At 53.2% G+C, this 27,959-nt stretch overlaps 1 pseudogene; it reads right to left on the bottom strand.

Moving 5' to 3' along the window:
• Window positions 1-8,693: 8,693 nt before the first annotated feature.
• The window catches only part of LOC139273738 (zinc finger protein 850-like), a 155,842-nt pseudogene continuing 136,576 nt past the window's right edge, over window positions 8,694-27,959 (bottom strand).

The raw sequence follows: 27,959 nt of genomic DNA on the forward strand, positions 1-27,959 counted from the left end.
GCTGGGAGAGAATAAACAACTGATTGACCGCCGGAGCGATGAGAGCCCTGACCACAAACGGGAGCGTGATGGGAAGGATGCAGAGGTGGAGAATATTTTCCCTTTGGATGGTGCCAGCTCCAGCTCGCGGGGTTGTGCTGAATATTCGACTGTCCTGTAAAAAGAGCGCATGCCCTTCAGCTGCCAGAGCGAAAGAATGAGTTGACACTGAAATCCGGCCTGGGAGTTAAAAAACCGTCAGCTCCAGTTTTATTGGTCAATTACATGTCGTGATGCAACGTGCCCAATTCATTCACGAGAATCTAGTCCAATGTTCAGTGAATCCATAAAACTCAGAACGAACCATTGTGTGCTTTCCGGCAATCCAAACAATAAAATAAAATGGGCATTGAGTCGGCGGCAGTCGGGTTGGGAGGATGTGGTGAGCAGACTAAAGAAAGGCTCTCAACCAGCAATCGTACATTATATAGCGGGCCAGGAGAGGGCGCCAGAGAGCCGCGCCGGCCCGAGGCAGGTACAGAGACCCAGCGGTGGGGAAAGAGCCTGAATGCGGTTGAGTCCCTACCAGCAGATGGCGCCAGAGAGCCTCGCCTGCCACAAGTGCAGTGACCCAGCGGCAGGGAAAGGCCCTGAGGGCGGACCAGCCGTTATAGGGCCTGGGCGGTGCGGAGAGAGAACAATGAATGGAGGGAACATTGGGCGAATTCCGTTGCTCCATTCGGATCCTGCTCAACCTGATTTACTCTGTGTGCTCTGTCTAGGCGCTACTTTACTCCCGAACACGGAAAGACAAACATCTGTCCCGGGGATTGGATTTGATTCCTTGGTTCATAGACATCTAGAGTGACCCCGCCGTGATCCCGGCAGAGTTTTCTCCGGGTTTCCCAAATCTAATATGTGGCGGAAGCACACGGTCGATAGTTACCGCCCGATATTGGGATCCCGCCTTGGGTGGGGGCGGGGCGGGGAATCTGGCGGTGAAATCATTGCAGCAATGACATGGACAATGCGGCATTTCGGTTGTGAAACTTTCTGGACCACAGCAAGTGTCTGAGGAAGCTGGTTCCTCTCACACTGAAGCCTCACATTCACACACTCTTCAGCTTGTTCTCATTGTGTGAAATACAACCCAGGACCACCTGAGGATAAAAGGCCGATGGAGAACACAGCCCAGGACCAGTAGGAGGAGGTTGTCCTTGGCAGTGAGTGTCACCCCCAGCTCCACCTGGAGTCCGCTGCAAGTGTTGGTCACTCTCTGGGTGGAGAGGAATTCCTGAGATTGGTCCTGAGTTTATCTTCGCTCAGTGTTACCCCGTGTCCCAGAGTCCTTCTCTCACAATTTAACTTAAAGTGATGTTTCGAAGTCCCGCGTAACCACCTTGTTCCGAGCTCCTTCCAGCTTCTCCTTTTCAGTTTGTGAAGCCCATGTTTCCCCAGTCTCTCACAAACCTCAGTCCTTTGACACCAGCATCAGCCTCTGCCTCTTGTCCACACAGCCTCCAATGGCTGGAGGTCTCACAGCGCCTTGCGGATAATGAGCCATCAGAAATGGCCAGCATCCCGCTAAACCTCCGGATGGAAAACTCGTCGCAAACAGCAATCTGCCGAGTGGTGAGAGAACTCCAGCAGCGGGGGATAGAGGAATATAAACAGTGACAGTAAATAACAATTGGGGTCCAAGTGTGAGGAGGCAGTGTCTCAGAGACTGGATGAGACTGTGGACACACAGTGTCCAAATGTGAGGAGCCAGTGTTTCAGAGACTGGGAGCAGGAGATGTTCCTGGAACTAGTCTGAAGTCCTGCACTGTGAAATTAAATCTGGACCAGGCCTGGCTCGGATCATCTTCCTACTCCATTAGAGCAGAACTGCCAGTAACAAAGATCCGAAATTTTAACAAGGAACATTTTAATCATAATTCCAATTTAACCTTCTCCAATAATACATCATTGAGAGTCAGAAACAATGAACTGTTCCGTGTTTTAGAATCGAACAGAACCCATTGTCTCCCCAGTTACATCAGTTGTCACCACGGTCCACATGAAGGAAATCCCGGTGTCTGCCCCATGTCTCCCCGCACTATATAGAGGGGACATGTTGTGCTGGGATTGGTAAGCTCCATCCCTCTTGTTTTATTATCTCATAAACTCAGCGGCAGTTCTTTATATTATCGACCCACACCACAGAAAATACTCCAGACCCTGCAAAACGGGCAGGAAATCCCCCTGAGAAAGAGCATAATGGGGCTAGTGTGGGGCATGAAACCAAGTTGTATTGGGAGGCTCTCTGGGTCTGTATCTAAGGCCCATGTGCTGCCTTTGGCCGATACTGCAATGCCGTCCCAGCACAGTGTTAAGAGTTTGAAAATTACACCCCGGGAGATGCTGGGTAGATTCAGATTATTGCTGATTGACTGCAACCAGTAAACTCAGAAAGTCCAGCAGTGGGTGAAAGCCCTTTGCTCCGGGCTGTAAAAGCGACATTCCTCTGCCAGAATCACTGGCCATGGCGGGGAGCAGCTCAGCTTTGCTCAGAGTGGCCAGAAATCAGTGAATTCGGCGAAGAGTGTCTGTGACCAATCGATCCTGGCGCTGAATTTCCACCAATCAACACTGGACCTCAAAGTCCCATTCACCTGTGGACAGACTACAAGAGCTGTTCCCATGTGTTCTGAATCTCCGGGACTATCCGTTTGTGTATAATGGTTTATTGGGGATTTTCCTCTCTTTAAACAGCCATGATAGAATCCTTCAGTACCTTGCACTCCCTAAATGGTCTGTGGGGATCTACAGCCGGATTCTCTGCTGGGATCCACTGCAATGTCTCACAGGAGCAGTCACAACCATCAAGGATTTACTCCCAGTTTTACTCCTGTGTCCTCAGCCCTACAGGTTTAACTCTATGAACAGTAAGTTCTGGAATGTAATCCTTTTTAATCGGTAGTATTTCTCTATTTGGAGTTCCAGCTCCTACTCCCTCCCACAGTTTACCAGGAGTTCACCAATCAGGTTTCCCTTCATTTCTTTGCAATGGTTATTTCCCTCATCCTGGAATCCCGGGTCTGCAGCAGAGGTCATGGTATGTGGTTATAATGGAATGGACACCAGATTGGAAAGTCTGTCATTCTATATCGGCCCTTCTGTCTGTTTCCTCTGCCCCACACAGCTGTAAGAGCAGGGCATATTTGCACTTCCAGGAGCACAGCCATTGGTCAGTCTTACCCTCCTGCCCATAACACAATTATTCTCAGACCATTCATCAAGTTCCTCCAAACTCTCCGGGACTCTGGCATTACAATGTGGTACAATACACACAACAATGCCTTGTTATTATCTCATGTGTGTCCTTAATGTGAACCATTACAACCCAGAATATACGGCAGTTACACCTGATCTGGGCGGTTGGGATTACTGTTTATATTTGTTAACAGACCTGTTTTTGTTTATTTGATAACATTCCACCAGTGCACCATGGCTGCAGTGTGTACCATCTACAAGATTCAGCAACTCACCATGGCTTTCATCACCTAGACCTGGGCTGGGCAATTACTTGGACTGGAGGGCCACTTAACAAGTTTTATTGAGCTGTTGAGGGCTGCCCACCAATGTTGGCCCGAAGGCGCATGGCCGCACGGTCAGCAACAATCACGTGGTCCCACGCAGGCCCATCCCCAGCTCCTGCCGCTGGAAGAGACACTGCGCATGTGCGACTGCCTTGTGGCCAAGGACCAAATTTAAAGGGACCACGCATGGAAATAAAATTAGAGGGAACATTTGATAAACATGAACATTGCATAAACATAAATTCAGATAGTAGTCAGATGCTATCTTACATACACATGTTGTCGATACCACCTAGAAATGAATCAAAGATAAAAATTGAAAATGTTGTGGTATCTTCTGATCTCTGTAAATCATCATCATCATAGGCAATCCCTTGAAATCGAGAAAGACTTGTTATCACTCTAAAAGTGAGTTCTTCGGTGATTGAACAATCCAATATGGGAATTACAGTCTCTGTCACAGGTGAGACGGACAGTTGTTGAAGGAAAGGGTGGGTGGGACTGGTTTACCGCACACTTCTTCCACTGCCTGCGCTTGGTTTCTGCATGCTCTCGGCGACGAGACGCGAGATGCTCAGCGGCCTCCCAGATGCACTTCTTTCACTTAGGGGGGTCTTTGGCCAGGGACTCCCAGGTGTCAGTGGGAATGTTGCATTTTATCAAGGAGGCTTTGAGGGTGCCCTTGTAACGTTTCCTCTGCCCACCTTGGGCTCCTTTGCTGTGTAAGCATTCCAAGTAGAGCGCTTGCTTTGGGAGTCTTGTGTCAGGCATACAGACAATATGGCCCACCCAACGGAGCTGGTCGAGTGTGGTCAGTGCTTTGATGCTGGCGATGATAGCTGCAGGAAACAGCATCAGCCCTTGTACATGACCTTCTTTGACCTTACAAAGACCTTTGACACTGTCAACCGCGAGGGACTATGGAGCGTCCTCCTCCGCTTCGGCTGCCCCCAAAAGTTTGTCACCATCCTCCACCTGCTCCACGATGACATGGTCCTGACCAACGGATCCATCACAGACCCAATCCACGTCTGGACTGGGGTCAAGCAGGGCTGCGTCATCACGCCAACCCTCTTCTCGATCTTCCTCGCTCAATGCTCCACCTCACATTCAACAAGCTCCCCGCTGGATTGGAACTAAACTATAGAACCAGTGGGAACCTGTTCAACCTTCGTCGTCTCCAGGCCAGATCCAAGACCGTCACAACCTCTGTAAATCAGTGCTGTGAAGCAGAACTGTACCCTCATTAGAGCCTGTATCAGCATCAATTTCCCACCTCAGTTATCCTCATATCCCTCTGCAAAGATTATTAATACCGTCCCAATTGGTGCCAGATGAGAACTCCCCTGCTGTCATACTATGGATACCAGGAGAGGAAAGATGCAGCACCGGCCACTTTCTTCAGTAAAAGATCTGCGGAGATGAGCAGCCATGACCCCACTCTAAATTGGATAGGGCATATTCTAGTACGCAGTGCATTCTGGGTACTTACATCCGCCATTGGGGCCAAGTCTCACGGAATGGATCCTTTTAATCGGCCGGGGTGAATCGATTTTGAGAATTATTATTTTGAATTAAGTATTACTATGGTTTTTCTTTGGCTGCAGTTCGGTTCTGTCTCTGACCCATGAGAAGTGAAAGTGGATAGACGAATATGCAGCTCGAGCTCCGGCTCGCGTTCTATTTCTGTCCCATCCAGCGGGCCGGGTAGAATGTCTTGTCGGGCCGAATATGGTCCACAGACCATATTTTGCCCACCACTGCTCTACACTGTCCCATCAAACACTCCCAGGTCATGTACAGCTTGGCTTACATATAGTGTAAAGCATATTTAAACTACGCATCAAAACTCACAGGTCAGGAACAGTATGTGTTAGATACAGTGTAAAGCATATTTAAAGTTGCCATAAAACACTCCCACGTCAAATCCAGCACCAGATAGATACTGAGTAAAGCTCCCTCTAATCTGTCCCATGAAATCCTCCCAGGTCAGGTAAAGGTCCCTCTACAAACTCCTATCAAACGCTCCCAGGGCAGGTAAAGCACGGGCTAGATACAGCATAAGATGTGAAATCTGTTACTTTCTGTATCATTTATCATTTTTTTGATCTGATTTAGTAAAAATCCTCCATAAATATTGCATATGACAGGGTAGAGAGAGGAACAAGTGAGTGTACAACTGAACCCAGTCACTATTTCTCCTTCATTTCCCTGTCCAGTCACGATTTTTCCTTCATTTGCAGATGCTCCCCGACCAGTCCCCATTTCTTCATTTACAGACGCTCCCTGACCAGTCACCATTCCTCCTTTATTTACAGGCACCCCCTGACCAGTCACCATTTCTCCTCCATGTACAGACGCTTCCTGACTGGTTTCCATTTTTCCTTCATTTATAGATGCTCCCTCACCAGTCACCATTTCCAGTCACTCCCTGACCAGTCAACAATTCTCCATTTACAGACGCTCCCTCACCGGTCTCCTTCATTTACAGACGTTCATTTCCTCCCTCTCCTGGAGTTTGCCGCGGGGCCGCTTTGTGGACCTTTCTGTTGTGGCTTTAAGCAGATGAAACCCTGTGGTGTGGAGCAAACATTGCAACATTTGGTAGTGAAGTGGATTCATTCAGGAGAGACAGCAGGGATTATTGCAGAAAATAACATAGTGTAGTGAGAAAGGAAATGCAGTGGATGTTGTGCTGGTGAATTGGCAAAACGTGTTTGATAAGGTGCCGGACATGAGGCTTGTTTATCAAATGAAGGCTCACGATATTAAAGGGAGTGGGGCAGTGTGGACAGGAAGTTGGATAAAAGTCAGAAAGCAGAGAGTAGTGGTTAATGGATGTTCTTCAGACTGGGGGAATGTAAACAGTGGTGTCCCTCAGGGTCAGTGTTGGGACCATTGCTCTTAATATAGAGACAGGATCTGGATTTGGGTATATGGGGCACACGATCAAACTTTCCAGATGACACCAAATCTGGGACCATGACCAACTGTGAGGACTGCAAGTGACTTCTGTGTGAATATACAGGTTAGTAAATGGCTCCGGTAGATGTCAGATAAATTTAATGCAGAGAAATATGAGGTGATATATTTTGGGAGAAGACAATGGTCGGAAAAGTAGATTTAACGGTAAAAGTGTAAAAGGAGTAGAGTGGAACAGTAAAGAGGTGTCAGATTCTAGCTAATGCCATGTGATATTAATTAGCAGGTTTGAGAATCCAGTTTCAGCAACTTGAATAAGAAATATAAGATGAGCAGATTTTCTGCCCAGTACTGTATCTTGTATTGATCCATCAATCAGAGTAAAAATGCAAGTCCCGCGTGTCCACAGTAATTGACACGAGGTCAGCCCGCTGGATGGAACCTCGAGCACCCTGAGCTTGATCTCCGGTGTCTCCAGTCCCGACTGCCCCCTTACATCAGTCTCCCTTCACTTTTATTCCCTGCAGTGATCCATCCCTGGCTTCTCTGCTGGATTTTGGCAGGAAGCAAGGAAAAGACAGCTGGAACTTGAACGCATTCCCTGGATCCCAGCATATACTTTTCTTCAGTAATGTTCTCAATATCCCTAAACTACTCTGTCTACTGTTAATTATATTATTTCTTATAGTTTCACAATTATAGGTATAAACATCGCACATTATAATCTAATAGATTACCCACTCTCGTTTAAGCTTACATTGTGGTCAATAACAGACAAACCCTGTTCTTTCCCCTGATCTGATTAGAATTTCCAACTTGCCGATTCTGTGGAATAGAATGTCTTACCAGTGTTACCATGGGTCTGCTAATTCCCACGGGCAGATCAGACAAAGTGCTTTTAGTGGGTGGCCCAGCAGTGAAAGTGAAACCAAACCAAAGGGAACAAATAAAGATTTAAACCAAAGGAACAGGAAACAGAACAATGGGAAAAAACACAACTGGCCCAAAAGTGTGATTAATTTCCCCAAAAGGTCGGTCTAGACAGTTAGAAACTCCTCCTGGTGTGTGCCTGCAGGACTCGGCTTCACTCTAGTGTTTAAAGGCACAGAGCGCTGGCCTCACACCCAGGGGACAATGTGTGGGAATTCCAGGGGCAGTGAGGACATGCCCGGAAATACCCCAGAGCAGTGAATGCCCACTGGGCCCCAGCACATGCTCAGGGGAAAACCCCAGGAATGGGCAAAGCCAGAATGCCCACTCTGAACCCAGTTTGCTGCTCCCTCTGTGCCCAGCACTGCCTCCACCCCGGCACACGGAAGTGGAATTTCAGCCTCAGTGTTACAAGTTTCATCGGTTACAGGCTGGAGAGAGGAATAGTTCACACTGACACCGAGCTGTGTGATCGGTTTAGTCTGCATATGACTGACGGGCCCTTTTGAGCGGTCAGGTTTTTAAATTCCCCGTAACTCTAATCCCAGATATAAGAGAGGAGAGATCTGTGTTTAAATCAAAGAGTCTCCTCAGAGATTCTCTGAGAGAAGGAACTGGTCAGCTTTAAACACCAGAAAGAGAAAAAATGTTAGAAATTTCCAATTAGCAATTAGCATTTTTTAACCAATTTTGTCTCCCACAGGGATGGGGAATTCTAGAATAAGAAGGAACTGGTCATGATTTGAAAGGTATTGAAGGATTCGAGGAGCTCTTACATTTGGGATATTTATTTTGTCTACTCAAGGAGTTCGATAACAGACTTCTTGCTGTGAATATAAAGTTGCATTATTGGGCCATGATGTATTTACTTGTTTATGTTTGGTTAAATATATTTTCTGAGTGGATTTAAATTCAAGACAATGTTTGCAGGCGTGATGCTCTATTCACACATCGAGGGTGAGAGAGATGCTGTGGGGCACACGCAAAGTCCAGTAGCTGAAAGTGATTCACAGACTGGGTTTTGTGTTTCGTGATCCCGGGCATGTTACCAATACCATCGCTGCATCTCAAGGCTAGGAGAGGCATGCTGGGAGGTATGGGGAGCTGGGATTTGTCCATGAAGTAACTGAAGGTATGAAAACTGAAATAAAGTAGAATTAGAAAGGAGAAAAGGCCCAAAATGTAGCAGTCAGTAACAGGACATCAATTAGTCTCCTCTTATCTAGGAGACATTAAATATCGACACACTGTTATTTGAAATAACAAAATATTAAACTCCAGCTCAGTTAAAAGATTATCAACACCAGCAGAAACAAACTCCAACAGTCAGAATTAACACGACTCAATCCAGGATTTGATTAACAGCAACAACAGCAGAATTCAAACCTTGCAGTCACTTGTGAGCTCACTGGTGTCTCAGAAGCTGGGATGACTGAGTGAATCCCTTCCCACACTCAGAGCTGGTGAATGGTCTCTCTCCAGTATGAACTCGCTGGTGTCTCAGCAGGCTGGATGACTGAATGAATCCCTTCCCACATTCAGTGCAAGTGAACGGCCTCTCCCCAGTATGAACTCGTTGGTGTATCAGCAGGTCGGATGACTTTGTGAAACCCTTCGCACATTCAGAGCAGGTGAACGGCCTCTCCCCAGTGTGAAATCGCTGGTGTGCCAGCAGGTCGGAAGACCGAATGAATTCCTTCCCACACTCGGGGCAAGTGAATGGCCTCTCCCCAGTGTGAACTCGCTGGTGTATCAGCAGGTGAGATGATCGAGTGAATCCCTTCCCACAGTCAGAGCAACTGAACGGTCTCTCCCCAGTGTGCACTCGCTGGTGTGTCAGCAGTACGGATGACTGAGCGAATCCCTTGCCACACACGGAGCAGGTGAACGGCCTCTCCCCAGTGTGAATTCGCTGGTGAGTTACAAGATGGTATGACCGAGTGAATCCCTTCTCACACACTGCACAGGTAAATAGTCTCTCCCCAGTGTGAACTCGCTGGTGTGTCAGCAGGTCAGATGACCGAATGAAACCCTGCCCACACACGGAGCAGGTGAACGGCCTCTCCCCAGTGTGACTGCGCTTGTGCCTCCCCAGGTTAGATGATAGGCTGAAGCCTTGTCCACACACAGAGCACATGTACCGTTTCTCCCTGCTGTGAACGGTGCTTTTAGCTTTCATGTTCAAAGGCCGATCATATTTCGGTCCCAATGTAACGAGTAACTCCGTGAGATCTTGACGTGACATTTGGTTTGAGATTCCCGTCTGCAAATCCTCCCCTTTTGACACCCTGTAAAATGAATTTTAAACAGGAAACGGAAGGTTGAGAGAGAACCTACCTAAACATAAAGACAGGTTGTGAAAGTGAGCTTAATGAATATGGTCATTTGTTGGGCTGGCACTGGAGAAATGTCACCAAAGAAGCTGCCAGATTGTCGTTAAAAATTCAACTGGTCACTAATGTCCTTCAGTGACAGTCCCACATGGGAAATTATTGGTCCTACTGGGCTCAGAAATACTGGGGGTTAAACCCAGCAACTTCTCCATCTCCACTCCAGCTCAAACTGATGCAACAAACAGACCCACACAGGAGGCCCGGGACCGACCTCTGCATCTAGTGCCCACCCCGACACAGAGCGGCCTGCTGTATAAATGCAAGTTGTCGTTTTCCTTGTGTGGGGGAGGTGCTGCCCCTGGGGCTTCCTGGTGCCGGAGTCCTGGCCGCACGTCCACCAGGCCCTGCGGCTCTGACTCGGGGTCTGAGACCTACATTCGGTGTTGCTGAGGCCGCGCTCGCTCTGCTCAGTCTCCGGGAGCCGCTCCGCACAGGAAGGCGCTCTCCGGGATCAGCCCTTCCCGTGCGCTGTCCCCCTGCTGATCGAGATAGGGCATACCCCCCCATGCAGGACACTCTGGGTAAGACTATCTGCCATTGTCGGGGAGTGGTACAACACAGAAGGAGGCCACTCGGCCCATCATGTCTGTGCCGGCCTTTTGGTAGAACTATTCAACGAGTCTCACTCCTCTGCTCTTTACCCGTAGCATAGTATATTTTTCCCTTCAAGTATTTATCCAATTCCCTTTTGAAAGTTACTATTGAATCTGCTTTCAGGCAGAGCATTCCAGATCACAACTAGTCGCTGTGTAACAAATGATTCCACATCTCACCTCCGGTTCTTTTGCCAATAACTGAAGTGCCTCATCCACTCCTTGCTTTGGAGGCAATTCAGTGAAGGTTCACTAGGTTGATTCCGGAGATGAGGTGGTTGACTTATGAGGAAAGGTTGAGTAGGTTGTCTACTCATTGGAATTCAGAAGAATGAGAGGTGATCTTATTGAAATGTATAAGATTATGAGGCGGCTTGACAAGGTGGATGCAGAAAGGATGTTTCCACTGATGGGGGCGACTAGAACTAGAGAGCATGATCTTAGAATAAGGGGCTGCCCATTTTAAACAGAGATGAGGAGAAATTTATTCTCTCAGAGAGTTGTAAATCTGTGGAATTTGCTGCCTCAGACAGCTGTGGATACTGGGACATTGAATAAATTTAAGACAGAAATAGCCAGCTTCTTAAATGATAAGAGGATAAGGGGTTATGGAGAGCGGGCGGGAAAGTGGTGCTGAGTCCATGATCAGATCAGTCATGATCTTATTGAATGGCAGAGCAGGCTCGAGGGGCCGTTTGGCCTACCCCTGTTCCTATTTCTTATGTTCTTATCCCTGGCATCATTCCTTCTGCACCCTCTCTAAAAGTTGGCATCATTCCTAAAGTTTGGGGCGCAGAATTGAACGCAGTACTCCAGCTGAGGTCTAACCAATGTTTTATTAAGGTTTAGCATAACTAAATATCAAATGCTGATATTTCCGTGATGCGGTTTAAACGGTGAGGTATATCCAGTCAGTTGGATTTGTAAATAAGACTGTGAACCGAAAGAAGCACATTTGGAGTGGAGAGCCGTGAGACACGCTGTGTAACCAGGCTCAAACACTCTGCACATCCCAGACATCACTTGTTTCCCACTTGGCATGAAAGGAATATGCTACTTGCAACAATTCATTGGATTTGATTTCAAATATATTAGTATAGAAACTGAATCATGTTTCTATGATTGCTTTCCCAACTCAGATTCAAGGCCTCTATTTTTTTCTTTGTCTGTGTACAGTCCCAGGATTCCAACCCTGGGACTGTACATGGAGATTCTAACCCTGGGACTGTACATGGAGATTCTAACCCTGGGACTGTACATGGAGATTCTAAACCTGGGACTGTACATGGAGATTCCAAACCTGGGACTGTACATGGAGATTCGAATCCTGGGACTGTAGACGGGGCATTCCAGCCCTAGGACTATAGAAGGGGACCCATCTCTGGGGCTCTTGCTACAAATGTGTGAGATGTAAACTGAGTAGCATCTTTAGACGAGATGGTGAGGGAAAAGTAACTGAGGCTGCAATTTTCACACGGGCACTAGGCCCCAGTTGGGACCAAACACTGAAGCCCCACCCACGTTTTGCACCAAGAGAACAGCGCATGCGCTTTACTACTCACTGTTTCAAGATGGCGGAGCGTGGAACCGGCCTTCCTGTACAAAGATGGCGGCAGTTAGCCTGGGCCTGTGAATTGGAGAAAGCCGCGAGCTGCAAACGTGGGGCGATCAGGTTATTATTCCGGGCTTGCGGCATACACCAGTTGTTTATGAAGCCTCTCCGCCCACTCGCGGATCCATTACGCCCCTCCGCCCCATGAATCTTACCGAGTTGTCCGCAGCCTCTCCCTACTGTCTCTCTCCACCATTACACGCAGCGCGGATGCTCCAAACCAAGGCGGATTTCGCGCTTGCGCGCTGGGATCCTGTAGACTGGGTGCGGCACATTCTCCCCCGCCGTGCATGCTGGGGAAGAAACCCGCCATTGAAAGGCCACGTTTGTCAATAGACCTGGATTTATCGTAATTGCTTTGAGCACTGAACCATGTTCATTCTGGCAGCTAGAGTTTGTTTCTTTTGATTTTAATAACCCCTATACCTGGGCTGAAGATTACCATTCCTCATGTTGAGGCTCTATAATTCCCAAGCGGAGCATAAACGCCGGCATGGACTGGATAGTGTATGTGCCGTATATCCTATGTAATTTTGTAGTCTCAGTGCGCAGCACACTCGCCTGTGAGGGAGCACTGCGCTGTAAACCGAGGCCCCGTTTGCCCTTTCAAGTGCGCTAAAAGATCCCATGATACTACATTTATTTCGAAGAAGAGCGGCGGAGTTATCCCCGGTGCCCTGGCCAATATTTATTCCTCAATCAATATAACAAAAAAACAGATTATCTGGTCATTATCACAATGCTGTTTGTGGGAGCTCGCTGTGCGTAAATTGGCTGCCGCGTTTCCCACATTACAATCGTGACTGCACTCCAAAAAGTACTTCATTGGCTGTTAAAAAAAAAACTTTTAGACGTCCGGTGGTCGGGAAAGGTTTTATAAATTGGTGTCTCAGTGTAAGTGGTCCCTGGATTTGGTGCTTCAGTGGTTCCAGGTTTTTTGTCACAGTATTGGTAATCCCTGGATTTGGTGTCATAGAGTAAGTGCCCCCTGGATTTGGGATCACAATGCATATGGTCCCTGGATTTGGTGTCACAGTATAAGTGGACCCTGGATTTGGTGTCATAATGTAAGTAGTCCCTGGATTTGATGTCAACAACATTTCTTAACTGGGACTGAGGCCAAACCCGCAGCCCAGCAATATGTTCAGCACAGAATGATCCCACACAAATCTATTCCCAAATAACACAGTCCACATTAATTCACCAGAAACAGTTCAGTACCCACAATTAACTGCAGCACTGCGCCTAACTTCAGTGCAACACACAATTCAAAATATTTTAAAGAGGAAGTAAACCACATTATAGTGATCAGGGCATCAAATCCAGTTTTCTTATTTTTCAGTACAAGCAATGGCACAAACACCTTGAAGATAAATCTTATCAATTTACTACACTTCCCTGACTTTCACAAGAATTTGCATTAATACCAGATTGCACCCAGATGATTTATGCCAATTCACCCAAGAACAATGATTTAAGAAAAAAATCCAAATTGATGGTGTAATTTTCCTGTTTTCATCTTACATCTTCATTCACTCCCTTTCATTAACTTTGATACAGTATTCACCATTTCATTCAAGAGGCCCGGAGGAATTTTACTGTCTAATACAATATTATCTTAATATCTTTAAAACATAGATCAAACATTCCCACTTGCTCCAAGTTATAACCCATTTTGTTTGTTTCATTTTATTTAACCATTTTTACTTAACTCTTCTTGGACCTTTTATTCCCCAAAATATGCCAGAGAGCAATTCAGTCTGCGAGATGAAGGATGTTAGTTAATTTTAACACAACAGTCTCCCTCCAAAAACTTCTTTCTGAATATGTAGTTTGGACAAGACTACATTGACTGGCTCTTTTCAAAAAGCAAACTTGATTATCCCCTTAAATTTCAGCTAACTTTCCCTCCTCATGTGCTTGAACAGCACATCAAGTTTTAATTTCACAAACAAATTATGTCCAGACTTTGTGATTTACAAAGAAGGCTAAAGCAACAATTGCATTTGGATGCAAGTCATTTATCTCCACCTTCAAGCAGTGTTTCTTGAAAAACAGGATTACATATGAGATATACAGTACAAAAACATACCATTCGACCCAACAAGACCATGTTTATTCTCCACTTGAACCTCCTCTCGCCTGTCCTCATCTAATTCGATCAGCATAACTTGCTATTCCCTTCTCTCTGATATGCTTGACTAGTCTCCCCTTAAATGCTTCTATACTATTCGCTTCAACCACTTCCTGTGGTAGTGAGTTCCACATTTTCACCAATCTTTGGATAAAAAAGTTTGTTCTCAATTCCCTATTTGATTTCTTGGTGACTATCGTATATTGATGGCCTTTGTTATGCTCTTCCCTACAAGTGTAAACATTCATTCTGTAGTGTCCTTACACCTTACTATAGAATGTTTAACGAATTTACTGGAATTCTTTGAGGATATAACAAGCATGGTGGATAGAGGTGTACCGATGGATGTGGTGAATTTAGATTTCCAAAAGGCATTCGATAAGGTGCCACACAAAAGGTTACTGCAGAAGATAAAGGTACGCGGAGTCAGAGGAAACGTATTAGCATGGATCGAGAACTGGCTGGCTAACAGAAAGTAGTGAGTCGGGATAAATGAGTCCTTTTCGGGTTGGAAATCAGTGGTTAGTGGTGTGCCACAGGGATTGGTGCTGGGACCACAACTGTTTAAAATATACATAGATGTCCTGGAAGAGGGGACAGAGTGTAGTGTAACAAAATTTGCAGATGACACAAAAATTAGCGGGAAAGCGGGTTGTGTAGAGGACACAGAGAGGCTGCAAAGAGATTTAGATAGGTTAAGCGAATGGGCTAAGGTTTGGCAAATGGAATACAATGTCGGAAAATGTGAGGTCATCCACCTTGGGAAAAAAAACAGTAAAAGGGAATATTATTTGAATGGGGAGAAATTACAACATGCTGCGTGCAGAGGGACCTGGGGGTCCTTGTGCATGAAACTCTTTTAGAGTCGACCTGCAAAAACATAAAACATTAAACGGTGCCACCCGACCTGAGTGACACACCAGACATTTACAAGGCCCTTTTTTATTTTCCCCTTTTTTTTTTTTTGTGTTTTTCTTTTTTTTTTGGGCACTAAAATCACAATTTTTCCCACTGCCTCCTATAAAAGGGAAGGGGGACACTAAAAGCACCGGCAATTAAAACCAATTAAACTTAAAAACGTAAAATCAAATTAAAATTTGGTTGCCGGGCGTGATGATGCACTCCAGTCCCTCCGGTGCCCACCTTTAGCGGAAGGCCTCCATCTCCAAGGACACCCTGGACCGGATGTAAGAGCGGAAGAGAGGCAGGCAGTCAGGTTGAATGACCCCCTCGACCGCCTGCTGCCTGGACCGGCTGATGGCACCCTTGGCCGTGCCCAGGAGCAGTCCTACGAGGAGGCCTTCGGACCTACCCGCTCCCCTCCGCACAGGGTGCCCAAAGATCAGGAGAGTGGGACTGAAGTGCAGCCAGAATTTCAGGAGCAGCCCCTTCAAATAATGGAACAGGGGCTGCAGCCTTGTGCACTCAATAAAAACATGGAACACGGACTCCTCCAGACCGCAGAAATTGCAGGCGGCCTGGGAGTCCGTGAACCGGCTTAAAAATATATTGCACGGCACTGCTCCGTGCACCATCCTCCAGGCCAAGTCCCCAATGAATAGTGGGAGGACCCCTGTGTAGAGTGCCCTCCATCGGGGACCCCCGCCTCCTCCGGACGGCAAGATGGTATGCCATGGCGTGTCCGGACAGCCGGCGAGGATGGCAAAGTTGAGAGTGTGCAGGAGCAGCCCGTACAGGAAACCCCTCCGCGCGGAACTGAAAGGCACGGAGGGGATTTCCCCGAGGCAGCTCAAGTTGTGAGGCGCCGGCCCCCGAGGGAGGTTCCGGGGTTTGGCGCTGATGAGGAATTCCGTCCGGACGGGGGTCAGTTCGGACGGGATCTCCCCACGTGCTTGAGCCTCCTCGATGCACCTAACGGAGTCAGGGCCCAGAGCCGTTTTTAGCGACTCGATGGCATCGGCCGTGTGGCGGACGTTGGCAGAATTTAGGTGCCGCGCCAGCGTGTCTGGCGCCATCCAGCCCGCTCCTCCGCCATCGAACAGGTCCCTGACCCTGGTCACCTCACCAGCCACAGCCCTCTCTTCCGACCGCCACATAAAACCTCGGTCGTGGAGGTACGGATTCCCAAGCAGCGGCTCCTGCAGGACGGCCGCCACTCCAGCCGGCGGAGAGCTGCGCTTGGTGGAGACTTTGTTCCAGACCCTGATGAGTTCCTTTTAAAAGACAGGCAGCTCCCGGAGGGTGGTCCTGACACCCCCCAAGTTCATAAACAGGAGCTGCGTGTCATAGTTGAGGTCGCGCTGCTGGCGGAAGAAATACCTCGCCAGAGCACACCACCTAGGAGGGGGCTCGACGTAAAGATATCTCTGCAGGGTCTGAAGATGGAAAGTCGCGAGCTGGGCGCTGACGCACACCAACGACTGACCGCCCTCCTCAAGCGGGAGACTCAAGACCGCAGCAGAGACCCAGTGCTTCCTGTTGTTCCAGAAGAAGTCCACCAGCTTCTGCTGTATCTTGGCGACAAACGCAGGGGGAGGGGTCAAAGTGACCAGCCGGTACCACAACATTGCGGCCACCAGCTGGTTTATGACTAGCGCTCGACCCCTGTAGGATAGCACTCGGAGCAGTCCTGTCCAGCGCCCTAGGCGAGCGGCGACCTTGGCCTCCAGCTCCTGCCAGTTCGCCGGCCAGGCTCCCTCGTCGGGGCTAAGGTAGACTCCCAGATAGAGGAGATGGGTCGTGCTCCAGGCAAAAGGCCTGAGCTCCTCCGGCAGGGAGTCCACCCGCCACTGACCCACCAGGAGTCCGGAACATTTCTCCAGTTGATCCTGGCGGAGGACGTGGCCGAGTAAATCTCCTGGCACTCACGCATCCTCCGCAGGTCAGCGGGATCCTCTACCGCGAGGAGCACGTCATCGGCGTAAGCCGAGAGGACGACCTCCACGCCCGGCCCTTGCAGAGCCAGTCCCGTCAACCACATCCGCAAGAGGCGCAGGAAAGGCTCCCCGCAAACGGCGTATAACTGGCCGGACATGGGGCATCCGTGGTGCACCCCTCTCCTAAAGCGAAGGGGCGCCGTCAAGGACCTGTTAACCTTAATCAGACACTCCGCGGCGGCATACCAAAGTCGGATCCGGGCGACGAAATGCGTCCCGAACCCGAAAGCGCGCAGAGTTCCGAGCTGATAGCCGTGATCCACCCTGTCGAACGCCTTCTCTTGGTCGAGGGATAGGAAGGCGACCGACAGACCAGCCTCCTGGGAACAATGGATGAGGTCCCGGACCAGATGGATGTTATCGTGGATTGTCCAGCCCGGGACCGTGTAGGACTGCTCGGGGTGGATCATGTGGTCCAGCACGGCACCAAGGCGAGCAGACATCGCCCTGGCGAAGATTTTGTAGTCCGTGCTGAGGAGGGATACCGCGCGCCAGTTCTTAAGGAGGCGGAGATCGCCCTTCTTAGGCAGCAGGACGATGACTGCCCTGCGCCAAGAGAGGGGCATCTCCCCGGTCGCCAGACTTTCCCCCAGGACCCGCGTGTAGTCGCTCCCCAGGACGTCCCAGAACGCCCTGTGGAACTCCACGGTCAGCCCGTCCAGCCCCGGGGATTTTCCCCTCGAGAGCCGGTCGAGGGCACTGGTCAGCTCCGCCAGGCTTAGCGGAGCTTCCAGATTTTCGGCGCCCTCCGGGCTGACCTTCGGCAGGTCCACCCACAAAACTCTACGCGCTTCCTCGCTGGACGGATCCGGAGAGAACAGAGCCCCGTAATATTCACGGGCCCTGTTGTTGACGCCCTCCGGATCCGAGACGAGAGAGCCGTCGTCGGCCAGCAGCGTCAAGAGCTGCTTACGGACACTCTGCCTTTTTTCCAGCAAGTAGAAGAAGGGGGAGCCGCGGTCCAGATCCCGCAGGAAACGGATCCGCGACCTCACGAACGCGCCTCAGGACCCGACGAGCTGCAGGTCCTTCAGCGCGGCCTTCTTCGCTTCGTAAACTGTCCGCAGGGCCAGGTCCTGGACGACTTGACCGAGACGGGCTTCCAGGTCGAGCACCTCTTTTTCTAGGCGCCCGACTCTGGCCGCCCGCCTCTTGGTCGCCCCCTCGCGTACTCTTGACAGAAGACGCGAACGTGAGCCTTGCCCACGTCCCACCATAGCCTCAAGGAGGGGAAGCCCCCCTGCTTCCTTCTCCAGTCGGACCAGAATCGATGGAACGAGTCCTGGAACCGCACGTCCTCCAGCAGCCGGTTGTTAAAGTGCCAGTGCGCGGACCTCGTCCTTGCGCGAAGTGAAGCGTGCTCCGCCCACACCAGGTGGAGGTCCGAACCGGGCACCGGCCGCATGGAGGCCGCCGGAATGCAGGAAACGTACGCCCGAGACACGTAAAGGCGGTCGACTCTAGACCATCCTACTCCAGGCCTCACCCAAGTAAAGGCGCTGGAGTTGGGGTGGAGATTTCGCCAGACGTCCACCAAGTCGAAGGACCCGACCAGGTACCTCAACTTCTCCATCGCCGTCATGCACTGCGGGGCACTGGAGCGGTCCCTCGCCTCGAGGGTGCAGTTAAAATCCCCCCCGAGGACAATGCAGTCGCCGACGTCGACGGAGCCAAGAAGAGCGGACACCTCTTCAAAGAAGTGCGTTTGCTGCGGGCCGGGCTGAGGGGCGTACACGTTCACGAGATGGAGCGGCACGTCCCCCAGGCGAACCGTTACGTGCAGCAAGCGGCCTGGCACGGGCTCCTCGACCCCCAAGATCTCCGGCTGAAAATGCGGGCCCAGCAAGATGGCCACCCCACAAGAAATGGCGGTGAGGTGGCTCATGCGGACCTCTCCTTGCCATTCCAGGAGCCACGTGGCTTCGTCTCCCGGAACGGTGTGGGTTTCTTGCAGGAAGCACACCGCATATTTCCCCTCCCGCTGGAGTGAAAAATTGTCAAATCTACGGCGTGCCCCTCTGCCGCCGTTGATGTTGAGGCTGGCTATGGTTATCTTCATGACTAGAGCATAGTGCAACCTCTACCTAACCTATTGTGGGGGGGGGAGTGGAGTCGTTTGTTGACCTCCACTCCTTCAGCAGCCCAGCGAGGAACTTTTTGAGCCGGCGCAGCTCAAGGCCTTGAGCCTTTGATAAGGGCCCGCCCGCGGCCATGGTTTTAGCGGCGGCGCGGACGGACGCGACGAGCAGCCCCGGCTCGGACCATCTTTCCAGGGCCAGACGGGCTTGGTCGCGGCGACCCCGGCACTGGACCAAAAAGTCCCGGAGTTCCTCTGCGGGAATGAGGAGGGTCTCAGTGGCGGCCGCGAGCAGATCCACCGCCTCACTGGCGATGGACTCGAGATCTTCACCCGCGTCCTCCACCGAGTCCCCGTCCCCTTCCGGGAGGTCGCCGCTAGCAGCCGGCCCGTCGACCGCACGAGGTACGGCAAACGGCCCGGCCGCTCCATCTGGTCCTGGCTCTGCCCCGATCCCACCCCCAGGATCGTCGGCAGAGGAGTCCCCACTGGGCTCTTTTAAAATTGGTGCTGGGTCGGGAAGCGACAGCGGAAGGGGTTCCTCCTCCGCCCCAGGAGCCGGGGAACACGGAGAGACCTGGTTTAGGAAGTTCTCCAGGTCCACCAAGTCCCCCAGCTCCAAAATAGGGGGCGAGGGTTCTTGTTCTTCCCCCTCCCCGCCGCCACCCCCCGGCCCAGCGTGTGGATGTTTATTAAAATTTTCAGTTTCTGCCGAGTCGAGCAAATCCCGGGGGAAGTTGGGTATTGGCTGGGCGGGCTCAGGTTCGGCCTTTTCGGCCCCGCCCGCCTCAGTCCCCGGGACGCTCGACCCGGTGGCTACGCATTCTTCCGCTGGCTCCACGCCCCCCACGACAGGCAGATCTTCCACGCCATCCCCAGGAGGCAGCGGCTGGGCAGCCTCGACTGCCTCACCCTTCCCGGGAACAGATTCCTCGCGCCTACAGCGCAATTTGGGGGCGCTGGTGGGGGACGCGGGACACGCGACGGGCACCGCCTCCTCCGCGGAGGGATGTTGTTCTCCCTCCGCCTCATTGGAGCGGTGCCTCCTTTTGTTCCTGTTCTTGTGAATGTGCCCCACCTCCCTACAGGCATGGCACCGCACGCCGTCCGACGTCCAGAAGACGCGGTAGGCAGTCCCCTCGTGCACCACATTAAAACAGCCCTCCGTCGTCTCCTCCCGCGCCAGCCGGACAAAGAGCTGGCGGCGGAAGGAGAACACGTGGCGCAGGCTGTTCTCCCTGAGGCCGAGCGGTATGGGGTTGATCCCTGACCTTACCTCCCCCAGTTGGTGTAGGTGAGGGAGGAGGAGCTCAGCGGGAACAAAGGGCGGGACGTTTGACACGATGACCCTCTGCGCGGTGGCCTCGAGAGGGTCCACCGGCAGGAACGTCCCACCCATCGTGAGCCCCTTTTCAAGGGCCAGGGACACCGCCCGCTCCGACCCCAGGAAGAACACGGCCTTCCCAGACATCTTGGAGGCCGCGACAATGGCCGAGGGGCCGACTACCCCAGCCATCGCCCGCACGCACTCCTCAATGCTCATTGTGGGGTGAGTGTAGCTCTTGACCCCGTGTTTCTTTGTGATGAGTGTAAAAGGTGGCAGGGCAGCGGGTGGCGCAGGAGGTGCCGTGGATGTGGACACCGCCTGCGCATATGTCCTCGCTGGCCCCGCCACCGGCGTGGATGGGGTCGCCATCACGGGGTCCCTTTAAGGGCTACACCCACCCCAAAGTCACAGGCCTTAATGGTCTTGATTGGCCTCGTTTGATTTGACTGAGCAGAGGAGCTGTTAATGAGGCACACCTCTCCCCTAGTTGGCAACTGGGGAGGGGCCTTACTCCCTCTGCTCAGTTGTCTCAATTGTTTTGTTGTTTTTTTTTTAATTTTTAATTTAGGAGAAAGGGGTCTCAGAGAGAGAGGGGAGAAACAGAGTAACAGAGAAAGAGAGAGGGGGGGTGGGAAGTGGGGGGAACTGCGAGGGCAGGTCTCCCCTCGCAGCTGTGGGTGGGTGCAATCCCCAGATGGCAAAACAAAAACACAGTCTTTGGGTTGGTCTTCAGGTGAGGGGAGAAGATGTCTTCACCTGGGGCAGCTCGAGCCACCAGGCACACACTCCTAATAATGTTCAATAGGGTGATTAAGAAAAATCTTCAGCCTGGTAGCTCCAGCTATCCCAGGCTAGGCAATTGGGGAGGGGGGGGGGGTTCAGTTGTGTGTGGGGCCTAGTTGTAGCAAGGCCCCCACACACACTTCCACACACACACACCCCCCATGATGTTCCGGCCCTCAGTGGTCTTCTTTCCTCCCCCCACCGATTCAACAAAGTCTTTTTGGGACTGCACCAATACACCCACCTGTAGAATGGTAGAGTCTCCCTCCTTCCACACTGGATGTTTGTTGTTGGTTTTTCCCCCGCTCTCCAACTCTTTGCAGAAGTGGTAAATTGTTGATAAATGTTTTCTGCTTCCTCCTCTCCCTCTGGGTGAAAGTTGGTGGTGAAGCCCCTTCCTTCCTTTTCTTCCTGGGCTGGTCTCAGGGCTCTCCAGGCAGGAGCTAAAGTTGATAGCTGCTCTCCTCACTGCAGCTCAGCTCCTACTGAGCAGGACACGCCTCCACTGCTCCACAATTGGTCCTTGTGCATGAAACTCTTTTAGAGTTTATCTGTAAAACATAAAACATTAAACCGTGCCACCCGCCCTGGATGACACAGCAGACATTTACAAGGCTCCTTTTTTTCTTTTTTAAAATTTTTTTTGGGGCGCTAAAATCAATTTTTTTCCAGTGCCCCCTATAAAAGGGAAGGGGACACGAAAAGCACCGGCAATTAAAACCAATTAAACTTAAAAACGTAAAATCAAATTAAAATTCGGTTGCCGGGCATGATGATGCACTCCAGTCCCTCCGGTGCCCACCTCTCGCGGAAGGCCGCGAGCGTACCGGTGGACACCGTGTGCTCCATCTCCAAGGACACCCTGGACCGGATGTAAGAGCGGAAGAGAGGCAGGCAGTCAGGTTGAACGACCCCCTCGACCGCCCGCTGCCTGGACCGGCTGATGGCACCCTTGGCCGTGCCCAGGAGCAGTCCTACGAGGAGGCCTTCGGACCTACCCGCTCCCCTCCGCACAGGGTGCCCAAAGATCAGGAGAGTTGGACTGAAGTGCAGCCAGAATTTCAGGAGCAGCCCCTTCAAATAATGGAACAGGGGCTGCAACCTCGTGCACTCAATAAAAACATGGAACACGGACTCCTCCAGACCGCAGAAATTGCAGGCGGCCTGGGAGTCCGTGAACTGGCTTAAAAATTTATTGCACAGCACTGCTCCGTGCACCATCCTCCAGGCCAAGTCACCGATGAATACTGGGAGGACCCCCGCGTAGAGTGCCCTCCATCGGGGACCCCCGCCTCCTCCGGATGGCAAGATGGTACGCCATGGCGTGTCCGGACGGCCGGCGAGGATGGCAAAGTTGAGAGTGTGCAGGAGCAGCCCGTACAGGAAACCCCTCCGCGTGGAACTGAAAGGCACGGAGGGGATTTCCCCGAGGCGGCTCAAGTTGTGAGGCGCTGGCCCCCGAGGGAGGTTCCGGGGTTTGGCGCCGATGAGGAATTCCGTCCGGACGGGGGTCAGTTCGGACGGGATCTCCCCACGTGCTTGAGCCTCCTCGATGCACCTAACGGAGTCAGGGCCCTGAACTGTTTTTAGCGACTCGATGGCATCGGCCGCGTGGCGGATGTTGGCAGAGTTTAGGCGCCACGCCAGCGTGTCTGGCGCCATCCAGCCCGCTCCTCCGCCATCGAGCAGGTCCCTGACCCTGGTCACCTCACCAGCCACAGCCCTCTCTTCCGACCGCCACATAAAACCTCGGTCGTGGAGGTACGGTTTCCCGAGCAGCGGCTCCTGCAGGACGGCCGCCACTCCAGCCGGCGGAGAGCTGCGCTTGATGGAGACTTTGTTCCAGACCCTGATGAGTTCCCTGTAAAAGACAGGCAGCTCCCGGAGGGCGGTCCTGGCACCCCCCAAGTTCACAAACAGGAGCTGCGTGTCATAATTGAGGTCGCGCTGCTGGCGGAAGAAATACCTCGCCAGAGCACACCACCTAGGAGGGGGCTCGACGTAAAGGTATCTCTGCAGGGTCTGAAGATGGAAAGTCACGAGCTGGGCGCTGACGCACACCAACGACTGACCGCCCTCCTCAAGCGGGAGACTGAAGACCGCAGCAGAGACCCAGTGCTTCCTGTTGTTCCAGAAGAAGTCCACCAGCTTCTTCTGTATCTTGGTGACAAACGCAGGGGGAGGGGTCAAAGTGACCAGCCGGTACCACAACATTGCGGCCACCAGCTGGTTTATGACTAGCGCTCGACCCCTGTAGGACAGCACTCGGAGCAGTCCTGTCCAGCGCCCTAGGCGAGCGGCGACCTTGGCCTCCAGCTCCTGCCAGTTCGCCGGCCAGGCTCCCTCGTCGGGGCTAAGGTAGACTCCCAGATAGAGGAGATGGGTCGTGCTCCAGGCAAAAGGCCTGAGCTCCTCCGGCAGGGAGTCCACCCGCCACTGACCCACCAGGAGTCCAGAACATTTCTCCCAGTTGATCCTGGCGGAGGACGCGGCCGAGTAAATCTCCTGGCACTCACGCATCCTCCGCAGGTCAGCGGGATCCTCTACCGCGAGGAGCACGTCATCGGCGTAAGCCGAGAGGACGACCTCCACGCCCGGCCCTTGCAGAGCCAGTCCCATCAACCTCGTCCGCAAGGGGCGCAGGAAAGGCTCCACGCAAATGGCGTATAACTGGCCGGACATGGGGCATCCCTGGCACACCCCTCTCCTAAAGTGAAGGGGCGCCGTCAAGGACCCGTTAACCTTAATCAGACACTCCGCGGCGGCGTACAAAAGTCGGATCCGGGCGACGAAATGCGTCCCGAACCCGAAAGCGCGCAGAGTTCCGAGCAGATAGTCGTGATCCACCCTGTCGAACGCCTTCTCTTGGTCGAGGGATAGGAAGGCGACCGACAGACCAGCCTCCTGGGAACAATGGATGAGGTCCCGGACCAGATGGATGTTATCGTGGATTGTCCGGCCCGGGACCGTGTAGGACTGGTCGGGGTGGATCATGTGGTCCAGCACAGCACCAAGGCGAGCAGACATCGCCGTGGTGAAGATTTTGTAGTCCGTGCTGAGGAGGGAGACCGGGCCCCAGTTCTTAAGGAGGCGGAGATCGCCCTTCTTAGGCAGCAGGACGATGACTGCCCTGCGCCAAGAGAGGGGCATCTCCCCGGTCGCCAGACTTTCCCCCAGGACCCGCGCGTAGTCGCCCCCCAGGACGTCCCAGAACGCCCTGTGGAACTCCACGGTCAGCCCGTCCAGCCCCGGGGATTTTCCCCTCGAGCGCCGGGCGAGGGCACCGGTCAGCTCCGCCAGGCTTAGCGGAGCTTCCAGATTTTCGGCGCCCTCCGGGCTGACCTTCGGCAGGTCCTCCCACAAAACTCTACGCGCTTCCTCGCTGGACGGATCCGTAGAGAACAGGGCCCTGTAATATTCACGGGCCCTGTTGTTGACGCCCTCCGGATCAGAGACGAGAGAGCCGTCGTCGGCCAGCAGCATCAAGAGCTGCTTACGGACACTCTGCCTTTTTTCCAGCGAGTAGAAGAAGGGGGAGCCGCGGACCAGACACCTCTTCAAAGAAGCGCGTTTGCTGCGGGCCGGGCTGAGGGGCGTACACGTTCACGAGATGGAGCGGTTCGTCCCCCAGGCGAACCGTTTCGTGCAGCAAGCGGCCTGGCACGGGCTCCTCGACCCCCAAGATCTCCGGTTGAAAATGCGGGCCCAGCAAGATGGCCACCCCACTAGAAATGGCGGTGAGGTGGCTCATGCGGACCTCTCCTTGCCATTCCAGGAGCCACGTGGCTTCGTCTCCCGGAACGGTGTGGGTTTCTTGCAGGAAGCACACCGCATATTTCCCCTCCCGCAGGAGCGAAAAATTGTCAAATCTATGGCGTGCCCCTCTGCCGCCGTTGATGTTGAGGCTGGCTATGGTTATCTTCATGGCAAAAGCACAGTGCAACCTCTACCTTAACCTATTGTGGGGGAGGGAGCGGAGTCTTTTGTTGAACTCCGCTCCCTCCGCAGCCCAGCGAGGAGTCCCTCGAGCTCGCGCAGCTCAAGGTGTTGCGCCTTTGTCAAGGGCCCGCCCGCAGCCAAGGTTTTAATGGCGGCGTGGACGGACCCCTTGATCAGCTCTGGCTCGGACCATTTTTCCAGGGCCAGTCGGGCTTGGTCGCAGCGACCCCGGCTCTGGGCCAAAAAGTCCCGGAGTTCCTTTGCAGGAATGAGGATGGTCTCGGCGGCGGCCGCGAGCAGATCCACCGCCTCGCTGGCGGTGGTCTCTAGGTCTTCACTCGCGTCCCCCACCGAGTCCCCGTCCTCCTCCGGGAGGTGGCCGCCAACAGCCGGCCCATCGACCGCACAAGGTACGGCAAATGAACCGGCCGCTCCAACCGGCCCTGGCTCTGCCCCGATCCCACCCCCAGGATCGTCGGCAGAGGAGTCCCCACTGGGCTCTTTTAAAAATGGTGCTGGGTCGGGAAATGACAGCGGAAGGGGTTCCCCCACTGCCCCAGGAACCGGGGAACAAGGAGAGACCCGGCCATCGGAAATCCCCAGGATCCCCAAGTGCACCAGCTCCAAAGTAAGGGGCGAGGGTGGGTGTTCCTCCCCCTCCCCGCTGCCACCCCCCGGCCCAGCATCTACAGTTTCATTAAAATCAATAAATTGTGTTTCTGCCGGGTCGAGCGACTCCCGGGGGAAGTTGGGTATTGGCTGGGCGGGCTCAGGTTCGGCCTTTTCGGCCCCGCCCGCCTCAGTCCCCGGGACGCCCGGCCCGGCGGCAATGCATTCTTCCGCTGGCCCCACGCCCCCCACGACAGGCAGATCTTCCACTCCATCCCCAGGAGGCAGCGGCTGGGCAGCCTCGACTGCCTCACCCTCCCCGGGGACAGACTCTTCGCGCCTGCAGCGCAATTTGGGAGCGCTGGTGGGGGACGCGGTACACGCGGCGGGCACCGACTCCTCCGCGGAGGGATGTTGTTCCCCCTCCGCCTCATCGGAGCCGCGCCTCCTTTTGTTCCTGGGGGCGCACGGAGGCAGGGAGACCCCCATGTCTGCCGAGGCCTCCCGCTCCGCCCCCCCCTTTTCCTTTTCTTGCCCGCGCCTGGGCCCCTCTGTGGTGTTATTCAAGGGCCCGGGCACGGGCTCGGGGCACCCCGTGCTCGCCGGTGACTGGGTTGGGCCGAGCGCGGTAAACAAATTGTCTGTCGCACCGAGGGGACCCGCCTCTAGATGTTTCTCCTTGTTCCGCGCCCTCTTTCCGCTCGGACGCTCTCCCTCCCCCCCGCCGGAGGCCCTGAAAACAAAAGCCTCCGACGATGCCCGCGCACCTATGGCTCCCGGCACGCGGACGCAACTAGAGGGAGGGGTGGCGGCGGCGCCAGCCTTGGCCGCTTTCGGTGGTTTGGCGGCCTTGGAGGCGGGGCAGTTCTTACGAACATGCCCCACCTCCCTACAGGCATGGCACCGCACGCCGTCCGACGTCCAGAAGACGCGGTAGGCAGTCCCCTCGTGCACCACATTAAAGTGCCCTTCCGTCGTGTCCTCCCGCGCCAGCCGGACAAAGAGCTGGCGGCGGAAGGAGAACACGTGGCGCAGGCTGTTCTCCCTGAGGCCGAGCGGTATGGGGTTGATCCCCGACCTTACCTCCCCCAGTTGGTGTAGGTGAGGGAGGAGGAGCTCAGCGGGAACAAAGGGCGGGACGTTTGACACGATGACCCTCTGCGCGGTGGCCTCGAGAGGGTCCACCGGCAGGAACGTCCCGCCCACCGTGAGCCCCTTTTCGAGGGCCAGGGACACCGCCCGCTCCGACCCCAGGAAGAACACGGCCTTCCCAGACATCTTGGAGGCTGCGACAATGGCCGAGGGGCCGACTACCCCAGCCATCGCCCGCACGCACTCCTCGATGGTCATTGTGGGGTGAGTGTAGCTCTTGACCCCGTGTTTTTTGGTGATTAATCTGAAAGGTGGCAGGGCAGCGGGTGTCGCAGGAGGTGCCGTGGAAGCGGTTGCCACCTGGTCATACGTCTTCGCTGGCCCTGCCACCGGCGTGGATGGGGTCGCCATCACGGGGTCCCTTTAAGGGCTACACCCACCCCAAAGTCACAGGCCTTAAAGGTCTTAATTGGCCTCGTTTGATTAGACTGAGCAGAGGAGCCCTTAATGAGGTACCTCTCCCCTAGTTAGCAATTGGGGAGGGGCCTTGCTCCCTCTGCTCAGTTGTCTCAATTGTTTGTTTGTTGTTTTTTTTAATTGATTTGGGAGGAAAAGGGCTCTCAGAGAGAGAGGGGAGAATCAGAGTAACAGGGAAAGAGAGAGGGGGGGAACTGCGAGGGCAGGTCTCCCCTCGCAGCTGTGGGTGGGTGCACTCCCCAGATGGCAAAACACACAAGCACAGTCTTTGGGTTTGTCTTCAGGTGGGGGGAGAAGATGTCTTCACCTGGGGTAGCTAGAGCCACCAGGCACACACTCCTAACGATGTTAATTGGGTAAATGAGAAAAAACTTCAGCCTGGTAGCTCCAGCTATCCCAGGCTAGGCAAATGTGGGGGGTGGGGGGGGTTCCAATTGTGGGGGGGGCCTAGTTGTAAGCACGGCCCCCACGCACACTTCCACACACACACACCCCGCGATGTTCCGGCCCTCAGTGGTCTTCTTTCCTCCCCCCACCGATACAACAAAGTCTGTTTGGGAAATGCACCCACACCCACCTGTAGAAAGTGTAGAGTTTCCCTCCTTCCACACTGT

The sequence above is a fragment of the Pristiophorus japonicus genome, chromosome 9 (genome assembly GCF_044704955.1).
Source record: "Pristiophorus japonicus isolate sPriJap1 chromosome 9, sPriJap1.hap1, whole genome shotgun sequence".
Classification (NCBI taxonomy): Eukaryota; Metazoa; Chordata; class Chondrichthyes; family Pristiophoridae; genus Pristiophorus; species Pristiophorus japonicus.